Genomic DNA, 22529 nt, shown 5'->3' on the forward strand with positions numbered 1-22529 from the left:
ATATCACTGTCCATGTGAAAAAACATGTTGTGGCAAGTACAATCCAACAATTGGTATTATTTGTCCCTGTGCTTTCTTAATCGTCATTGAAAAGCATAATCACACTGAAAATTATTTTCTGATGAACTTGAATGGATAACCTTCATTTTCAGAAGGCGATAGCTGAATTTGTGGGATAAACACATGCTTGAAAGCATTTTTCCCAATTATTATTTCTGCATGTATGATGTTTTTGTCAAAACCTCTACATATCATTCTTGTGCCATTACATAAGCCATTAGAAACATCCAAATTTCTCAATAACATGATAGGCACAATTTTTTTCAAAACCAATCTGCAAATCAATAAAATGTTATAAGAATGATAATGCGGAGAACTATTTTTAACAATAAGTTTCAATCAAATATTGCAAAATAAGGTGCAGGCAGAATCTAGCTCATATTTAATATCAGGTTCATGCTAGAAGAATTAGGATGTCAGAGGAGAGGAGAATCAGGTGCTCTAGAGGCAACTCCAATAGAAGCATAAGTTCACTTTCTTCTACACACAATTAAAGGTTACCATTATATATAATCAGTTTATTTAGTTGTTGTTCCATACTTTTATCTTCTTAAAATTTGGATTCCTAGTTCTGTTTTGCACATCAATTGTATGGGTTTGATCTGGTACTTTGCTATTTCATGAATATTTAGATTTTGTACATTAGGAAGTCATACGTGGTATTTGGTTATCACTTTAATGTAAATGTTTCATCTGTTACATAATCAATATTTCTGTGTTTTTCTATATATGAGGAAGAAAGCAGCTGGGTGTGAGTAGATATGAACAAAGAGCAATGTAATAATAATTGGGGAAGAAGGCATGCCTATATACTTAAGGGAGGCTAGAGAGAAAGTGAACCTATTTTCACATTTTGTCAGAATGCCTAAATTTGTGTTGCTGCCTGGAATGCTTAGTAATTATCCAAAATAGGTAATATGATTCTAGTAAGAGATATTTTTTAGTTGGAAAGTAAATTTTGGCTTTCTTAATGGAATATTTGTAGCTTTAGGCATTATACTGCCACTTTTGATATAAGTTTGAATGATATATGTAAAACATACCTGTGTGGAGGGAGACAGTTTGGTGTGAGAGTATTTAAGTAATCTTACTGATAATAATTGTTAGCATTATCTTCTACAGATTCAAAACTCAGAAACGTTCTACTTTCACCTGGAAATCTGAAAAATTAACATTTCATTTAGTTGATCAATATATTCTTTTCTTCTTGCTAGAATAGCCCGTTCTGTCATGTATTTTGTACAATTTGCATTTTTATCCATAGAAGGAACTATATATTCTACTAATGTATCTTCACCGGTGCTACTGATCGTATTTTGTATAACCATATCTTTTGAAAGAAGTACCAAATTATCTCTTATTGTAGGCTCCTCTCCATTACCTACATGCAGTAAGAATTCACTGAAAGATGGATCTGCTCTTGCTCTCACATTTCTTGTTAACTTAATCCTTTCCATATGATGCCATAAGTATGATTTTACCAAACATGCATTTACCATTTCAACTCTTGTATATTTTGGAATTACTGGAAGCACTTGACAAAAATCTCTTTCGAAAACCATTACTTTTCCACCAAATGGTTCATTAATGTATCTCTGAAGCTCCTATCAACTGTTTTAATTGTCCGACGGCTGGCTATAGGTTCTTTATGCCAAATGATTAGCTTAGCTTTATGAATTAATTTAGCTCCACCGAGTTGCTTTTACATACATGTGATAGTCGCATCAGTTGTCTGAAGCAGTATCTCAAATCTAGAATGAGTTGTATGACCTCCTGATAAAAGAGCCATCCTACACCACTTGTTACCATTGCTAATGCTATCATACCTCTTGATCTAATATCTACAAGTAATGCACAATATAAAAATATTTTCTGGTCCCTCCAGGTCCATCGACAAAGAATAATCCTGATTTTCCAGACTCAATCCTTTCCAATATGATCTTGAATGCTTGTTCTTGTTCAGGATATAGCTTTGTTTGTGCATCTAATTCTTCTAGAGACACTATTATAGATTTTTTCACGTATTACTCTGCATTCTGATATAATTCCATCATCCAACCTCTGCTCAAGTTTAGGAATGTCATAGTTTTCAATTCTCTTACCTATGCTCTTTAAGAAATGATTTATGCTTTTCAATGTGTATTGAAGTTCAGCAGTAGGAGAATTTTCGTGTATTCTCTTAAAATCTTCTGATATACCATCATAATATGTATCCCAGAGCATTCTCACATCCGTCGGATTACAATGAATCAAAATTATTGCAAATAAATTTATCAAAGCCGATGGTATTTTGAAGACTACGGCCTCACGTAAGCATTTAGAAGACTGTTATCTGATTCCAGTAAACCTCTTTCTTTTTCAACTTCCTTGAACATTTCGCACCTCCTTCCATTAACAGATAACAAGTTTTCAAATGATGTCGGTCCTGGTACGTGATTCAATAACAATCTCAAATAGTATCTTTCGCCTTCTGCTGGGTTAGCTATGACATTAAAATAAAAAGACTAAGTAAATTAAATTTAAACATAAAAAATATTAAACGTGATCCTATTAGATGCCTTACCAACAATAGTTTTACCAATAACAAAATCTTGATTTTCTTGGTGTCCATATCTTACCCTGAGGGTTCCAAACATAGTACTCTGGAAATTCTCTGTATAGATATTTTCGCGCTTCACTATCTGCCTAACATCTTCAAAAATATTCTATGAGCATGATTTGTGAGGCGTATTCCCATGCAACAACATTTTTTAAATTTTGATTACTCCAATAGCACACTACAATGCGAAAAACTATATTAGGAATAATAATAACAGACAAACAAATATATGTAAATAGGGATATACTTAATGGTTATTTTTGCATGTAGGTAATGATTTTAAATTAGTTGTACTCACTATCTGACAACTATTTATTCATTGTTTTTAAATTTTTATTTGATATATATATATATATATATATATATATATATATATATATATATATATTTAATTTTATGAGAAATTATGAATTTACGTGAATTTTTTTCCACATTTTCCAATTTACCCTTTTTATTGTTATTTTTCTTTTTGGATGGGTTATATTTTATCAAATGAGAAGCTTGAGATATATTTATTAGTAAAAAATGAATAATCAATAATTTTGTTGCAACTTGCCTATAAAATAACATGTCAATTCCAAACAAATTGGTAAAGAGAATATTAGGTAAAATTCATACTAACTTAACTATCATTTTTTTCAATCATGAAAGTCACTTTACTAATTTTTCTAACACAAAAATGAAATAACTTTGATAACATTAACACAAAATTCAGATGGTCAGAATAGAGTAGTTATGAACCAACTCTTTTTTCTTTTTAAATTTAATAAATTAAGTTTAAAAAATATCATTCAATCAAACCTAGATTGATCAAAAACTCATTTGAAATGGCCATTAAATTTACACTTCAAACAATTGCAATTCTCAATCTAAATTAATATATTCATCATAAGTTAAATTAGTATAATTGCTGGATATATATAGCTTACCTGTTTGTTTATTTGGGAGATGAAGTTGAAGATTAATGATGGGAGGCTGCATTTTACAGAGATTGAATTCAAAAATTCTCCATAGTGCTTCTGGTGCAGTCACCCATCGTGCATCTTGAAAGCTTCTAATTTCATCGATAAATTTTTCTCTATCATTTGATTCGATATAAACAACACACCTATCATGAATTTTATATATGTACTTGTAGAGATAGTTTATTGCTTTTACTCCGGAACAAGACTCTACGTTGATATGACAATTATATCTACTAAGCAAATAAGGATTATATGGAACGATCCACTTATTGTTCATTGTCATGCCTCAGACCTTTTCTTTTTTTTCCATCATTTTGCCTCATATAAATAGGATATCTATCCTTTACTTATAGTGATTTATTACAAAATGGATGAGGATAGTGATTCTTCCATTGTCCATCTTTCATACATGAATTTGTTGGATAATTCTTTCAACAAGGACCATGCATCATATTCTTGACAACCAAATCATGCAAGATTGGAAATTCTTCTTTATCAGGAAGTTTAGCGACAATAAACTTGTTATAATCGTCTGCCGATGTTATCTTGTATCCTTGTTCAAGTATCAATAAAAGATGTATGTGTGGTAGTCCTCTTTTTTGAAATTCAACTACAAAAACATGTGCTGCAACAGGACTAAATGTCTTTTTCTTGTATATATGATCTTTTAAATCTTGTAGCTTTGCTCTAACAACTCTAGTCATCAAGTCAGGTCTGTCTTGAGGAAGGTATCCTTCTAATAAATTTTCTTTTATCTCCACCCAATCGGGATTACATGTCATTGTGATGAATAGATCTAGCTTTCCAAAACATTGAACCAAAGATATTGCATCCATATATCTACGACGTATGTCCCTAGGACCTCCGACGAATGATGTTGGAAGTATTACTCTCTAGCCTACTTTAACTCCTCTAATTTCTCCAGCCAGAATACTGTCAAATATACCTTGCAAAATTTTCCTTCTAAGATTTGATTGATCTAGTCTAAAATAGTCAAGTCATGTTATTTCTAGCTTGATGTATATGTCAATAATAAATTGTTGAAACATTCGTCCGCACAATAGCATTGTCGTGTCTTCCCCATAACGTATTTGCAGCTTATAGCAGTAGTACTCTCTACATGAGACACAATGTTTACCTCCTCGTCGTACACCTAGAAATTTTTTTAAAAACATTGATATGAGAATTTTAATTACCAAAATATAAGATTTGGTGTAAATTTATTTCAGAACTATACCTTGTTGTTTATTGTCAAACACCTCATTAGTGGATGTAAATGTCAAAATATTTTGATTGAGGCTTGCAACTTCGGTCTCATGTGAATATTTTTTTTATTTTATGTTGTTTTTGTATTCCTTGGTGCCAACCTGATTCATCATTTAGGAAAAGTAGAAGATACTGGAGTGGGTCATAACAACCATAATAATGTTTAACTCTACGTATATTGCCTGAGTGCTCATGAACAATAATCTCTCTATCAAATGGTATTGGGGTTGTTGCCGTCTATCCAAATAGCAACAACTTGATCTACTGATGGTTTGTTGTAGACATGTTGATCTAGTTTAGCATTTGAAGCAATTTGAATTTTTAAATTCTGAAAGCTTGAATTATCCTTTATCTGGCAAAAAAATTATGAATAAGGATTAACATCTTCTTATTATTGCCACAACTTCTTCGGATAAATTGGCTTCTTTGAGTTTTGAAATCCTATTGCATACCTCATTTTCTGTGTCAAAAAGTACAACTAAAAATAACATAGAGTATTACCATGTGGAATTAAAGAGGGTAGATCATGATATATTTGACCTTGTGCTCTAAAGGTATAAACTCCTTGTCTTGAAGATGCCAGATCATTATTGAGTTGATGTAAATGAAAATATGTTGTTATATCCTCTAATGTGTTTGCAAAATTATTGTGGTACTTCCGATCGTGAGAAAAATAAGTCATAAAGTTGAGTTGGAACAATAGTATTTGCAAGCTTGATTGATTCACTGTCACAATAGAAAGTCGGTGTTTCATGTTCAAACCTCATAACCCAACAAAGTGTGAATAGAGGAATATTTTTCAACTTGTGAACAGACTAAATTGATCATAAGTAGTCAATTTCACCTAAATTTATGGAGACAAATTTCAAAAAAATGAATTAATAATAAATATAGCACAAATAGAATGGATATATCAATAAATAATAAATTATCATTGCATTACCTTTAATATTGTATCGTTCAAAAAGAGCTTTCAAGAACCAATTTATTCTGCATTTTTTTATAGGTCTTTGTTCTTCAATATCAAGATCTTTTGTAGATTGAGCCCCTTTGTTGGATGCAAAGAGAAACAAATACTACATATATTAATGCTACACTTAAAAGTGTGGGAAAAATCGAAGATACACTTAAGAGATCAATAATTTCACAAAACTTCTGCAGACTTATTGATAATTCCTGAGAAAATATTGGGCTCCCAGTTATGTATTTTGGTCTAACAACTGAGTAACATGGGATAGAAATTGAAATGTCACAACATTTTCTTCAATTTGAATGATATCGGTGGAAAAATAGAACCCTAACTTCCATACACATTGTTTCAACAGCATACAACACTAAGGAGCTTTACCACAAGTCTTTTATATATATATATATATATATATATATATAACTAAAAATTTGTTTCACATTTGTTTTGTTAAGTTTTGCACTTCAGTACGCTTATGTATTGATTCTGCGGGAGTTCTGTTTTAGCCAATTTTCGGTGTTGATCTAGCTTTTATGGTATGGCAAAACTTTATTTTTTGAGGAAATAGATCTAACATAGCATCATTATATGTGGATTCTGCTAATGAAAATTCTAATGGCATTACAAATGGTGGTGTAGAGGGATATATTGGGTCAATGGTTGTGAGGCCTGCATTTCAGAACTCATCCTTAAATGCTTATGGTTATTATGGACTGGATACCTTTCCCGGAGGAGGTGCTTCAGGTTAGCAGGACCTTAGACTTGGTTTTGATGGTTTGTGAACGTTCCCCCATTCCATGGATTCCTAGAATGGTTATTTGGGATGTGGTAGACTTAACCTTTGTCTTCTATTCTAATGCTTTTCTAATGCTTTATTGCATGGACATTCCATCCTTTTTCTTTGCAAGATCAAAAAGATTTATAGAGTTCTGATATTGTGTAGGGTCTACATGACAACAAATAGTAGAGATCTTGATATTCATTTTATTTTTTAAGTTGGATAAATAAATTTTGTAATAGGGTTGTCAGATCTTTGGTCCTAATATTGTATTCTACACAACTTGCTGGTTCTAATTATCACTGTCGTGACGTAAACGTTGTTTTCATTTAATAAATAGTTTTAATTTTTTTTCTTTTGCTATCTGTGAGTTGTGCCTCAACTTATTTTATTGGCAAAGCCTTTACTAACTTATTTTCTACAAATTATCAGGGTTCAAAGCTTGTCATGACAATATTTTACAAGCACGATTAATTGGTAATTTGCATTCTCTTTTACTGATTGCACGTTATGGCTTGTAAAACATCATTGTTTAATGCAGACAGTTATGTGAGTTTTATGAATGTACAGTTTCTTTATGGTTGTGGTGATCTAGAGATAGTTTGAACCACTATAGAATATAAGAAAGGAAAACTAACTGGAATTAAACAAATTAATTGTTGTAAGAAAACAATGTGACCATTGTATTTGTTGTTTGAGAGCAAAAAGTAAATATAAATTGTGAGCTAGTTAGTACCTGAATTTATTAGTTCACTTTCTTGTTCATGACCATTGTTGTTCCATCAGTTAAATTTGTTGTATTTGCAGCAATATATTTATTATACCGTTGAATAACTCGGGAAATTTTATGCTGATCTATATTGAAAAAATAACAATTTTTTATTATAGTTGTATACAATAGGCTAAAATATAATGAGTTAATTAATTTTATATCTACCTTGTTCCATGTATGTAATAAATAATATTCTGCAACATATAATAAGTGATTAATAACATATATTATAATTAAATAAAAGCAGATATTGTATAATTAGATCAAATTAGAAGCACACATTTAGCAAATGTTAATAACAAATATTAGTTGATATGCTAGCAAAAGTTGCTTATATTCTTTAAAATATCAAAAATCTAAATAAGCAATAACTATCTAGAACCTAAAACTGTTTGAGCTTAACCTAAAAAAAAGTAGCTAGATCTAGAATGGAAAAAAAAGTGGTTTTTTTGTTTTTTTTTATAGAGAATAAAGCATCACAAATCCTTTTCAAGTTTGACCCTTTTAGGAGCTATTGAGTCTTCAATAGCATCCTCATGGACTCTGTCTTTTTGGGTCTTCTTGATAGTATTTTTCGACTCTTTTTCTTCATCTAGTACATCAATTATAATAGGGTTTTAAATTTTGTGTACTTCTTCAGCAATGAAGCGTCGTGCAGCTCGACCTCTGACATATTTTGCATCAATCCTGACAAGAAATTTGTATTTTTTTTGGTCAAGGTACGATAAAATGGGGATTCTTCATTCTGTATCAAAGAAGAGAATGTATGAGTAAGAAAAATAAATCTGTATTTAAGACTGTTTCTATTAAGGAAGCTCTTTAGAACTGAAAGAAGCAAGTAAAAATGAAAAAAGGACATAAACATAAAAAACCTACTAACTGAACTTAATATTTATTATAAGGACCTTTTTTGATGTATAACATCAGTATGTCACTTAGATACCTAGAGTAGGTAGAAAATTTTGATGATTTACGCTCTAGAACAGTAGGATAATGGTTATTATATCCTCTTCACCTCTAATTTTTATGCTTCTATGCCCCACAAAACATAATGACGACCAAGATTTCGATATTAGACACAAGATATACCTATAATGAGGAAGTTTAGCGACCTTTTTTTTAAGAAAGAAAAAAGGGTCAATGAATCTCGTTATTTTTGAAATATAGAAAATAGTTGCAAGTAGAGAATAAATAACCTTTTTTGCTATTCATTGTATGTACGATGCCACATCGCAACCAATCAAGTATTGTGCAGCTTCAAACAATGTAACGGTACATCTGTCAATTTTTGTACCATCAGTAGTCTTCGCAAAAACGTCTAGTTTTAGAAGAAACCTAGAAATAGAAAACATTAGATGGGAAATGATTAACTAGTGTCTAGAAAAAAAACAAAATTTACTATAAACACAAGAGCGTTTAATAAAATACCTTGATATAGTGCAGTCTTAATATCACAGAATGCTATGATTAGATTCTGAACAGACAACTTTCAGAGTAACTCATGTCTATGTCCGATGATTCACTCCATAATGTTATAGTTTTTCGATCACACATAAATTTTGCTGTCAAACAAATAAGATTAAATAAATAAAAATTATATTATTGGAGGTGAAGAGGTGAAACAAAGTTCGAAATACAACTTTTGTCAGACAAAAGAAAATTTTTGAAAGAAAAAATTGCTTTTCTTTACGATTTTTACTAACAAACGAAGCTCGACTTACTTTTCATTCATAAGTACTATCTCTCTTCGATTTTTTCCTCTTGTGAAAATCTTAGAACCCACAAAGATTTCAAAAATATCTACAAAAAAGTTAAGTGAATAAGGTTAGGTAAATAGGAGTAAATATTGTGTTTATGTAAAATGGTAGATTATTTGAATAAAGAAAGAAAATTACCCAAAGTTTTTCCCATCGACTGCAATTGTTCATCTTCAAATGAAACGAAATTATTTGAAAAAGCAACAGTAGATAAAGGATCTCTGCATTCTTGAACAATAGTGCTGTCGATGAATCCAATCTCGATTTTCTTGTTGGCGGATAGGAAATTAGGATTGGCGGAGTAATGCGGTTGTTCATAATATAACAAAACTGGCCTTGTTCTAAAAGTGTTGCCCATTTTTTTATTGAATCGTTGAAAAGTATAGCACCATGTTTTGTGCCCTAAAATATTGTAGAGGTATTAATTTTAATGGATTAAAAATAAATGCGAAAGACAATTAAAGACGAAGTAAGAAAATAAAAATTCTTACCTCTTCATTATCTAACTTAAGAAGCTTTCGAGTACCGGTTGTTTCTTTATTATATTCTTTTATTGGGCCACTTTCTATGATCAATAATTTTATTATGGACATATGATCATATGACTTCAATGCACTAATTAGAACCACTTCGGTAATTGGATCTGTTGCCATAGTAGTCTAAAAAAAGAGTTAGAATAACATTAATGCATGACTTAGAATGAAGATAAACTGATGAGTTAAGTAGATTGTACCTGAATATGTGAGTTATCTTCATATATTTAATAAATACAATAAATAATACAACTTAAATCAATAAGAACATAAATTCAACTAATAACATGTAACACCGTATATTTCACATATACTAGTTCTACTTATGTGGCACTTGATATGGACTTGTGGGGTAGGTAATGGGCTCTAATATCCTATGTGATTAGTGACTGTAAGATAGATTTGGAGGAATTCCCACATGTATTGAAACGTGGTACGATTAAGTTACCATCGATGAGAGTATCTAAACTTGGGCACTTAAGTAGGTATTTGAATCTAAAGGATTTAGTGACCAAGTTTTAAGTTTAACTATAAGCATTTCGATCTTAAAATGGAATAAAATATTGAGGTGCTTACTTGACTTATTTTAAGCTAGTAGGTGAATCACCTACTTTGACCTTTTGACCAACCTAAAAACTAAGTAGGTGCATCATCTATTAAGGCTCCCTTGACCAGCTTATTGGGCCAAATACACTACCACCTACTTAAGTTAATTCTGGCCAAATTAAAGAAGAGAAAAAGAGGAGAATGGGCAGCCAAGGCCCAATAGTTTTTAATCCACAAAGGCCCAATATAATGGGCAAGTAGGTGCATAACCTACTTGATAGATTATGGACCAAAAATGACCAAGAAAGTCGGCCAAGAGCAGATTTTTTTTTAAACGGATTAAAACCAGCTCCTATAGGTCATTTTAACTAGCCAAAAAAAAAACGGCTTTCAAGATTTTCTCTCTTGTTCTCTCTTAGCTATGCAGCAACCCTAAAATTCCACTAGGGTTCTTTGGAAACCTTCTTTCCAAGTTAAAGGTAAGTGAACAAATCATGAACATATCTTAAGAATACTATAAGGATTATGTTCTCCATGATTAAACTATAATATATCAATTTTTAAGTTTGACAGTCCCTTTATCCTTGATTATTAAGAGATTTTTCTCTTCACTTTTGGTTTGTGAGTAAAGGGATCAAGCTATTGAAGAGATATACATCAAGTAAATAAACTACCACTGAAATTAAGGTATGGCTACTGTCTATTTTCCCCCTTTTTCTATATACATGTGTTGGTTAAGGATTGTCTATATATTGTTGTTAAGAACTCAAGGGATGGTGAGTTCAATTTTTGGTTGCCATATTAAGGGATATTTGGGGCTGTTTTGGATTTTTTTTATGTATGTATGTCGGGGGATGTTTGGTTGACGTTGGGGGAAAGGTGTGAATAATTTCCATTGAAAGGTTCAAGAAGGTTATAATGGTACTCCATCGAATTGAATGTCGGATAAGCTTATTGCCGACATCACTTGATATACTATTTTGAGAGTACAATAAAGACGAAACTGTTAAGGGGATCTTATAAGAAGTTACATTGCGTGTGAATATAATTGGAGAAAAACGAGGTTGACAAAACACCCTTGGATTAGTTGATTGTGGGTTACTACCCAGTTACTATCCGGTTACTAATTTAGTAAGTTTATATGGCGTGAATATATTAATTAGCTACTAATACTAGTCTTATGCTATTTTAGATTAGTAATCTAAAAGGGAAGACGTTAAGTGAAAGTGTGATTTGTTGTGCAGTAAGGTATGTATGGTTTATCGATCCTATACTCTTTGACATGAATCTAACTCCTTTGTTACAAAGTAAGCTTCCTAAGCGTTCTTCTTTTCAAGTTATAGATAACTACAGTGTACAAACCCCAAGGTGGTTAACAACCTTATTCTGACTTGTTTGGTCGTTAAAGCCCCTAAAGATATGTTTGTTACTAGATCTGTCTATTTTTCTTTCTAAATACTAGTATGATATGGGTACTTTCAGAAATAAGCCTTACGAGTTGTTCTCTTAGTAAACATGACCCATGGTGTTAGTTAAGCTCCTATGTGTTATATTTCTATTATTGTTGTATTCTACCTTATTGCTACTGCATCTAGTGCATATTTGCATACCTTTTGCTACTGGTCCAAAGTTCTAAATCTAATACATGACCACCAAAACAACAACTTTAAAGATGAAAAGAATGATCTGAAGTGATTCTATATATATTTTGGGTGGTATCCCACGGGTGGAAGAAACACCTATCATGGGTTGATCCCAACATTACGGGTGTTATCCCAGGGGCGAAAGGAAATCCTTTTATGGATCGATCCTGATTTGTGTACTTATGAGGAACATATCCCAGGGGTTAAAATGCCTAGAATGGGTCATCCTCTTTTACCACTGATCAGCTGGTCATTTGTATTATGCCTTATAATCTTATAAAGTAAAGAAGAATAAAGAAAAGTAAAGGATGTAATGTACATGATCCCATAAGTATAAACAAAGTTGGTATTCTATCCTTATCTTTATAGCTATATATAAATAACTGATTTTGTTGAGCTCTTGTCTTATTTATAGTCACTTCATGCCATACATACTCAATACATTCTTTGTATTGACACCCTTCGGGGGGAGACACTATGTTTCATGCCACAGGTACAGGTACTCCAGCTAGTAGACCACCCCAGTAGGAGTACAGGACATCCAGCTGCTAGTGGTGAGCTCCAAGTTGATTCAGAGCTTTCCGAGTCTGTTACATAAATTTTGGTATTGTATAGTAGTTATGAGCAAGGCGGAGGTTTTTCCCGACATTAACTAAGTCCATGTGTCTTTTAGAGGCTTTGCAGACTAATGTGAAGTTAAGTGTGGTGGTATTGTGTTCTTTTAACGTTGTGTCCCCAATGACCAAATCTTGTATATGTATGTTTGGACTTACTTAAGTGGTTTGTTTTATCAATGCATCATATCCATAATAGCAGAACCTTTGAATGCCATAGTTACATGTATGAAAAGTACATGGTTACAAGTTAGTTCTCCCAAAACGGGTGCCAGTCCGCCCTGACGGAATTTGGGGTGTGAGAAAACACAAATTAGATCAATGAAGAATATAAGCTAAATTGCTGGCATAACAATTAATAATGTTTAATTTATTAATAAGAAAACAACAATCGACCAAGAAGCTACAGTGTATTGACGAAGTGAACTGAAAAAAAGAGAACGAAACCTGGAGAAGAGACAAAACTGTGAACAATTGTGGATGAAATAAAAATATGATGAGGACAGTAAAAAAGCAAAATCAACATGGGTTTTATACAAGATGGTAAAGAATACCCTTTTTAAATGGTATACAAATTGTTTTAATCCTATTTTGTATAAAAAAGGGTTTGATGGCGTCAGGAAGAACAAATAACAAAGATGAAAATATTTTTGTTTTTTAAATTTGGCAAGAAGCGTAGAAAGATGAAAAAATTTGTTAAAACACAACAATTTAATAGTTTGGGACAAGAAGCAGTAGAAAGATATTAGATTTGTTAAATAAATATATTTTTAATTTTGGCAAGAAGCGGCAGAAAGATTGTTTTCTTTTTTAAATTTGAGATTCACGTTGGAACAAGAATGACTTTTATTTTTTAAAATTATTTTAAATTTTTAGATTTGGATTTTATGTTGTCCTCTTTTAGTTAGGAGTGGTTAGTTTTTTAGAAAGGAAAGGTATTCTGATTCTGTGAGGAAAGTTTTTTTTTAATTAATATTATTAAATAATAAGAGAATTGTGAAAAGATGATTTTGTCTAAAGTGGGGACTTTTAATGAAGGGCAAAAAGTTTAAACAACATTTCTAAGGCCCTTCACACTTTTAATATATTATAAATATAGATATAGATATAGATTATAGATTGTAGATATAGATATAGTTATAAGTTATAGATTATAGATAGAGATATAGATTATATATATATATATATATATATATATATATATATATATATATATATATATATATATATATGTTTTAATAATTATTAATTTCTTTGTTATGAAATTGGATGATTTTTAAAGAAGCATTTATTTATGGTGAAGTAGAATTAGCAAATACTAAAGGACACTAGTGATTTAACAACAATATACTCAATGTGATTCAATAAGTGAAGTTCGGAGAGTAAATATATGCAAATTTCATCCCTATCTTGTTAAGATAAGGAGATTGTTTCCGAAAGATTTCAAGAAACTGAAGTTATTTGATATACTATAAACTAAAATACTCAAATATAATAATTACAACTTGGTGGAAATCATAAATTGAAAATATTTTTGTATCTTTGAGAGGTCAGCAAGTAGTTCTATTTATTCAAAATTAAAAATTTGAGTTTTTTAAATTGTGATTTTTGAAATTTGAAGATGTGTTTGAACATGCATTTTATGTTAAAAAAATTAAAATTTTAAATGAATTTAAAAATGTGTTTGAACTTTTATATGAAAATTCTTTAAAACTTTATGAATAAATTTGAAGATCATATTTTCAAAATTTGTTAAATTTCTTGGCTAGATAAATATTTAAAGATGAATTTTTAAAAACTACTCATAAAATTCATGGCTAGAACGAAGCTAGTTTATTACAAAAATATTGTTCTTTTGTTTCATTTTATTTGACCCCTTAATTTTACTTGTCTGCTTTTGTAAATTAACAAAGTTTTATTTTTTTTTTCATACTACCGTTAGTATTAACTGTTAAATAACTATATAAATTAGTAATAGATAAATTAACATCACTAATAAAATTAATTAAGTAAAAATACATTGAATTAAAATTTTATAAAAAATAAATATGTTAAATCAATAGGAGCCAAGTAATATAAAATGAGAGAAGTATAAGACAATTGAACTAAGAGTTACCTTCAAGAGATGAAGATAGGGCCACGGTAAAAGAAATCCTTAAAAAAATACACAACACACGAACACACCAATTATAAGATTGCATGTGAGAATGATAACAAACTAAATTGAGGGCAATGTAATGGAAAGTTAACTTAGAGTAGCCATGTATAAAACATTAAATATAAAATTATAATAGAACCCTTGTGAGAACGACGAAAATAAGGGATCATCACTTATATTGTTATAAATGTATTTATATTATAGTGAATGTCTATCAAGAATATAGATAAGATCTATCAATATCTAATAAGATCTAGTTGATATCTATTAGGATTTGAAGTATCTGTATTTTAGTCAGAAACTAGAAGTATTTTTCCCTATATATAGAGGGGATTTTGTTCATTGTATTCTCAATCTTACGATCTCTCATCCAAGAGAAATAAAGGAGACTCCTCTCTTCTCTCTATTCTTCTTCTTTGCTTTATATTTCATAACACGTTATCAACACGAGTCTCTAGCCATAAATATTACGGTTGTTCTAGATCAACAAAATTTACGTCAGTATGTGAGCTTCGGTCATCATCTATTAAAGAATTAAAAGTAAAAGTTCAACATGAATGTCTATTTTGATATTGTCTATGAAGGTAGTATATCTCCATTACTTTTACCTTAGGATACTGTCTAAACTAATGGGGAAAGAGAGTAGGTTAAATGCTAATGGTTATAGATGTTGTCTTTTGTGATTCTTTTGGTTATTTTAAATTTTCACCCATTATGATATAGCCCTTAAGCAGTAGTGATTAAAACATAAACTTTGCATTTAGTTAGTAGTGTTTGAGGGATAAAACAGATCTTTAATTTCTTTATCATTCATGTGAATAATTATGGGAACCATAACTATTAACTTCCAGTCCATTGTTATTTCTATACGGTACTTTAAGCTATTAACAATAACATGATTATATTTTCAAAGGATTGAGAATGAGATGTGGGTTCAATCCATTGTATGAAAGGGTAAGACGTCGGGTTATAGTCCTGATACATCATGATGATAAGATATTGGGTTCAAGTCTAAATATGAATGTATGCCAAAGACGCCTTTATATGGGTAAGACATTGAGTTTGAATCTCAATGCACCATATTGATGATATTATGCTAGATAAGGAAAAATAATGTGTTTTTAATGAAAAGTCATGAAATATGTTCCATTGAATATGCTCCATTCCATGAAGGGAATGTGGTAGCAATATATGATAAGTCGAAAATATGACAACTAACTTCATTCTTGAAGCGTATATGATAGCAGCGCATAATATGTTTGAAAGAAGACAAGTGATTGAATGCACGAATATATGCGTGGAGGGACAATATGATAATGATGATCAAAAGTGATGATATTTTCACACGCGTATTATGATCATAAGATATGTTAGATAAAAATTCTCTAGATCATATGTATGCCTCGATTTGCTCCTGAAGTAGCAATATCATAAAAGAGGTTATAAACTATCAATTTGATAGGATTAAGACACGATTATATTTCATTTATGGGAATGAAAATTTTAATTTTTATAAGGATAGATCCATTTCCTGGGTGAATGTGATGATATTTAGTGAAGCTTATCAACAAACGTGAACTTGATTGAGATGGCTTCACAACTCACCTTTGAATGAGGCAGAATAACCGAGAAGAGTTATTTTGAAATCTACTTCTAAAGTAGTAAATTTAAAATTTATTCTTGTAATAGTAAATCTAAAATTTAATATAGTAAAAAGATACATGTCATGGTAAACTTGAAGTTTGCTAGAATAAAAGTTCATAAGTTGACATGAACAATTATGACATCCCGAAGATGTGCATATTGAGTATTGGACATGTAATGAAGAATTAGAAAATTCTTCAAGAATTATTCATGTTGTTTGTTCTCATGATAAGTTGGTTGGACCAATTAATTATTGGATTGAATCCGTAAAAATATGAAAAACATAAAAGGTGAATAAGAGTTCGTTCACCTGTCATGTGATCTATTAAGATGCATCAATATAAGATGATCACATGTACATTTATTATCAACCTGCATTTTGGCATTCATAAAGTTGCTTGCTCAGTAAAATTGAGTTAAGAGAATAATTTTAAGATTGTATAATCAAGACAATTCATCTTGATGATGATAGTTTGGCATTGAATGCCTTTGATAAATAGCTAAACCATTGTTAATGAGAACAAAGCTTCATGTGTTGGTCTGAAATATGATATGTTGTATACAATAGCACTTGTATGCATTAGACCAATAAATTATGATTATTTCTCCCCTCAATTGGTTCAAGGTCAAGAACCAACTATTCCATTTAATATTTTTAATGTGCGGTATGCGATTAATGAATATACCATGATGCACAAAGATGGTTTCCTCAAAAAAGATGGAGGATGTATGTTAGTTTCCTAACATAAGGGGGAGATTATAAGCAGCTATGATGTATGTCAGGAATTATCATCAAATCCTCATTCAAAAGATAATTCAAGTCAAATGCAGAATGCCTATCACATTTAAGCTGCAAGTGCTTTGTGGAAATTTTGACTTTTGAAAGAGAGTCGCCACTTAATTTTGAAAAGGAATTAAGAAACCTTTATAAAAGTTACTTCAAACGATTCAAAATAGGAAAATCGTTTTAAGTTAGAGATTCTAGATAAGTGGTTCCTATTAACGTTTTAGGAAGGTGTTAGGCACCTAAAACGTTCGCTAACTTGTGATTATTCGGACTGTTTGAAAAATCGTCTTTTGATTAACTTCGAAAAGATTAATTTTGTCAAAAAGTAATTGATTAGGAAGTTTTTTTTTTTGTAAAAAATAAATTTTTTATCGACTTAGTTAGGGATTCAACTAGGTTCGCAAGAAACATGTAAACAAGAAGGAAAAGGGAAAGAGGAAAGGGGAGAAGTAGTGATTTAGGCTTTTAAGCCCAAACCGTCGTCCCTGTCCTAATCTAGTTTTGAGCTTTTAGCTCAATCTTGCTCCATTTGTATTAAGTACAACATTGACTTCGAGGCCCGAATAAATGAATAAGCAAATTATAAATAAGTAAAGACGACAATAAGTAAATAAATAAAATAACAAATGAGATTTTGAATCTTGTAACAGCGTCAAATGTGGGACTCTAACCCATTCTTCTCCTTTTGATTCCTTGCGTTAGATGACAAAAACCCATTTCTCCACCTTCGTGAACTATTGTGTAATGCAAGGAAAAAGATCCAAATTGGACTCCCAAAGTAGTTCATGCAAAAAGAAAAGAAAAAGAATCAGTATCTATCCAAAGGTGTCACGTGACATAATGCGGAAGCAAATGACCCAAAGTTTCTTGAATTAAAGCAAACATTTCAACTACAGTAATGAAGCAACATAGAAAAGATGGATAAGATAAACAAATCTAGCAACAAGTGAGAGCAATATCACTGGAGAAGAGAGCTATTGGTGAAGACAAGACTATAATGACAAAAGTGTACCAAAATGATAGAATTAGATTAGGAAAAATTTCACTTTATCAAACTTATTAGCTTGCAACCGTGGTTCAACCAAATTTTGACCTCTTTTTAATTGAGAAGGGGAAGATAGGGAGAAGTAAACTAAGCAGATTACTCAATCATATAATGAATTAAAGGGATAATCCATTAATGATCTTGAATCACCACAAAGCAACACCAAACTAGAACATGGTATTTGATTTTCCACTGAGACTTGAAACATTAGGATATGGGTCAAAAATAATTTTTCTTTTAATTGGTAAATTAAAGAAAATTTCAATCCAAATTTCGGATAGGAGAAAAAGTGTGTTGAGGCCGAAGAAACCTTTAACCGTGAAAAGAAAATTTTGTTCACTTGACATAATGTTAAAGAAAGGAACACAAGGTTAAAGGAAGGAAACTTTCAGCTACAGAGGTGTCACTATGGATTTTTTTTTCCAGCAACCAAGCAACTCAAACATCAACTTATTCGTAGAAGAATAGTAAAACTAGCATTGTGACACCAGGATACAAAGCAATTAGTCAAATAGTAGCAAATTGCACCCTAATGTTGAAATATGAAATAATATTTTGATGACCTATTCAAAATCCACGTTGCAGTAAGTTTGAAGGCTAACTAAACACCCACTATGAGAAGAAAGAATTGATTTAATAGTTAAGCGGATGAAACGATAAGTCGAAAGAAAATTATATGTATAATTTTCACCAAGGAAAAGTTATTACCAAAACGATGGTTGATATCCACCGATAGAAAGTGTCGCAATGACCTAAACAACATATTCAGGAAGATGGTTAAGACATTAACGACTAAAAAATAACATCACCACGAGACAGTAAGCTTCAACCCATCGAACTGACAGATGGGAGATTGACGATTAATCGAAAGGTTAGAATACAAATAGCGATGCAACAAACAAATGCACCGATAATCATTACAAGTAAATCTTATAACCATCGAAGCCATCTGCAGTAGGTGACTCCAGGCATTCTATGATTGATAACGGTGCTAACGAACAATGAAAAGAAATATCAAAATTAATAGAACGAGGAGTTTACCTATTTCGGAGCAAAAAACGGGACTCGAACCTATAATGAAAGCTCGACCACCGCTACTGGAAGGTTCCCGGAGAGAGGTTTCTTCATTCGCACCCAGACAACTTAGAAAGGGTTCTTTTAGAACACCAAATTTCACTCCCCAATTTTTGAGACTCTGATTTTTGCCTCTTCTGATTTTCCCAACCCTAGACCCCTAGGTTCCCAGTGAAGAATCCAAAAGAAAAAAAATCCCCAAAAGAAAAAAAAAATCCTCCTGGGAACAGTGACCAAGGGGTCTATTTATAGGAAACCAATTAGGAGGGGTCTGTTTGGAATTTTTCTGGAAAACATCTTTTGAAATTCCATTCCTGAAGCCCATTTTTCCACCCCAGAATTGGGGGAAAATGAATTCTCCCCCATATCCAATTAAAATCTACAAAGTATGTACGAAATCATACCGTCGTTACCAAAATTTAAGGAATTTATCCGTTAAGGGGACACCTACGCGTCTTCTAGAGGATTCTTGGACTGATTTTGCATCAAAATCATGCTAATCATATGAGGATTTTATGAACTCGAGTAAAGGTGAGGGCATTTGGACGAGAACAAACTAGTTGGGGTTTGGGTCACCATTGAAATGGTTTGATTTGGCGACTGGATCGTTCATTAATTTTTGGTTTTTGAATATATGGTGTTCTTGTGGAGAAGAGGGGATAAGGAGGATATTTGATGTGGTCCAGGTCAGTATATATTTGGGCCTGGGAAATTAGGAGCAATAGTTGGCTGATTAGTAAAGGAAAAATGTGTATTGGGCTTATGATGAAATTTGGCTGGTAGGAATTGTTGTGATTGCTGTTGTATGGGTTGGGCTTTGTTTAAAAAGGTTTGGGTTAGTGGGGGCTGGTTTTGTATGGGTTAAATTGGGATGAAGGGTTTTGAGAATTTGGGTTAAAATTTTGGATTGAAATTTAGGGAATTACTTTAAATTCTAACCAATTTGAATATGAATTGATCAATTGTATCAAATTGGGGTCAATTTGATTTCAATTAGAGTCAAATTTAATAAATTGACTAAATCAAATCAAAATTTGATACGAATTAACACCTTATTTAATATTGTGCTTCTTGATTAGATAAAATTAAACCAATATTTATCCAAATAAATTATTTTTTATAGAAAATTATATTTAAATCAATATTTCAACTGTTTGAACTTATTCTCAAAATAATCCTTGATTAAAATTTGGTATTCCGTAAAATAACAATTTAAGTAACAAAATTACGTAATTTCATATAATTGAAAACGATAATGTATAATTGTTACTCAAAATGAAAAATTTGCACAAATGAATATTTTTTGAAAAGTTTCTATTCAGACGAAATAAATATTTTGATTTTATTAAAAACCGAAGAAGCTCAAAAGTAAACTTGGTTGTGGAGGGGCAAAATTAGGTGTCAACAACTGCCCCCTACCTTTGGGTAGGATGGATTGAAGTAATCCTGGGTAAAGGGAGGTTGACATTCCTCATTTTTGTCCGACCACAAATTCGTATCTAAGAGAGGTTGGTTTTCCGCACGAGTTTCATGGAGTTATGGCCGAACCTCGGTATCAGATTTTCTACATATCTCAGGTTTCATGAGAATTTAGGCCACTTGTAGTTCATAAAACTTGATTTTGAGCATGATTTAAAAAAAATCACAAATTATCTTGATTTTTGAGTTTTTGATAAAACCAAGAAACTGGGGAATAAAGGGATTAGGAGAGAGGTTGGAATGCAGTCGAGTTTTATACATAGATCCCAGCCTACATATCCCTAAGACTCAGGGAATCAGACTGCTTGTAGTTCGACTCAATCGATAGAAAAGATAGTCTTTTATTTCAGACGATCTTTGGCTCAGGATGAGTGACAAGTTGATCGAGTTTCGAAAAAGAGTCCTGTAACCTCTTAACCATGAATGTGGGATCCTTCACACTCATAGACAAGAATTTACCTAGACATAATGTCCAAAACTCTAAGTGTGTTGCCACCCGAATTTGAAAGAAAAAGAAGGTCACCCTCATTATGAGTGAAGAAAATATCTCGGAGGTGAAGCTAAAACCAGAATATTCTAAAATACCCACATGCCTTCTAAAAAGGGTGTGGTTAGATGGTGGTGGTGATCATCCTTTAGCTCGCGTCTAGAGAGTTTGATGTCCCTCTCTAGAGTATGTCCTATTTTACTGCTAAGAAAGAATTCCATGTTGTACTGCGTCCTTTTTGGAGTCATCCGCACCTGTGGTTTTAATTTGAGATTTTCATCCTCTCAGATGCTCTCGACAATATCTCAAACAAAAATTATTAGGGATAAACATAACTCACGAATGAGGTATATAGTGTTTTACCATATCTCCACATGAGTTATTGTCTAACGAAGTCATCTTTTCTTGTACCTGTTTGATAGGAAATAAGTCACAATAACAGACACAACAACCTCCTTGGTTGTTGTATAATTATGACATTTGTCGGTTGAATATGTCTTCAAAGTGGGGTGACCCTTTTGGACACAGGTGAGACTTTATGTAGAACGGTCCCTACAACCGTGTAATCTTGTGCTGCTGTGTCAACCCTTTTGGTTTCCTATATCACTTATTGTATGTGGAAAGATAACCTCTCCAATTATAGACGATATAGATTTATAAATTTTCCTTAAATTATCAATCTTTTGATAATCTTGCGCATTATTTGATATTGGATACGGGGCGACTTACAGATATATTTTGAATTTCTAACTTTTAGGTAATCCTACACATCATCCGACTTTGGATAAGAGATGACTTACAGATATCCCTCCAATCGCTAGTTTTCAGGTGTTCCTGCACATCATTTTACCTTGGATACAATATGACTTATATATAATCCCTCAAATTGATCTTCTTTGGGTAATCCTGCACATAATCAATCTTGGATATGACACGGCTTATAGAGAACCCTTGGACGTATCAATTTGACAATCTTGCATATCCTCCGGTAAGGATTTAGTTGCGACTTATGATAACCTTTGAACTATAAACTTTTGGGCGATCTTGCACACTATCCGGTTAGGATGTTATTATGGCTTACGGATAACCTACAGACTATCAACTCATAGGTGATCTTGCACACTATCCTATTTCAAATAATATGACTTATAGATGACCTTCAAATTGTCAATTTTTAGGAAATCTTATATATCATTCATCCTTAGATAGCGACCTGAAGACGTCCCTTCAAATCGTGTTCTCTTAATGTATTCAGATGCCGATTCATGAAAAGATGATGATATCCTCAACGCCAGCATTATGTCTTATGTGTCAACAGATATATTCAATGCTGATGATATCCTCAACGCCAGCAT

The 22529-nt window shown here is 31.7% G+C and overlaps 1 long non-coding RNA gene across 1 annotated transcript; it reads right to left on the reverse strand.

Moving 5' to 3' along the window:
• Positions 1-17482: 17482 nt before the first annotated feature.
• Positions 17483-19997, reverse strand: LOC107851202. The gene is made up of 2 exons (XR_001668925.2): positions 19176-19997; positions 17483-18886 (listed from the first exon to the last, which is right to left on the reverse strand). It is a non-coding gene; the product is annotated as an uncharacterized LOC107851202 (long non-coding RNA).
• Between the last annotated feature and the right edge of the window lie 2532 nt (positions 19998-22529).

The sequence above is a fragment of the Capsicum annuum genome, chromosome 12 (genome assembly GCF_002878395.1).
Source record: "Capsicum annuum cultivar UCD-10X-F1 chromosome 12, UCD10Xv1.1, whole genome shotgun sequence".
In the NCBI taxonomy this organism is placed as follows: Eukaryota; Viridiplantae; Streptophyta; class Magnoliopsida; order Solanales; family Solanaceae; genus Capsicum; species Capsicum annuum.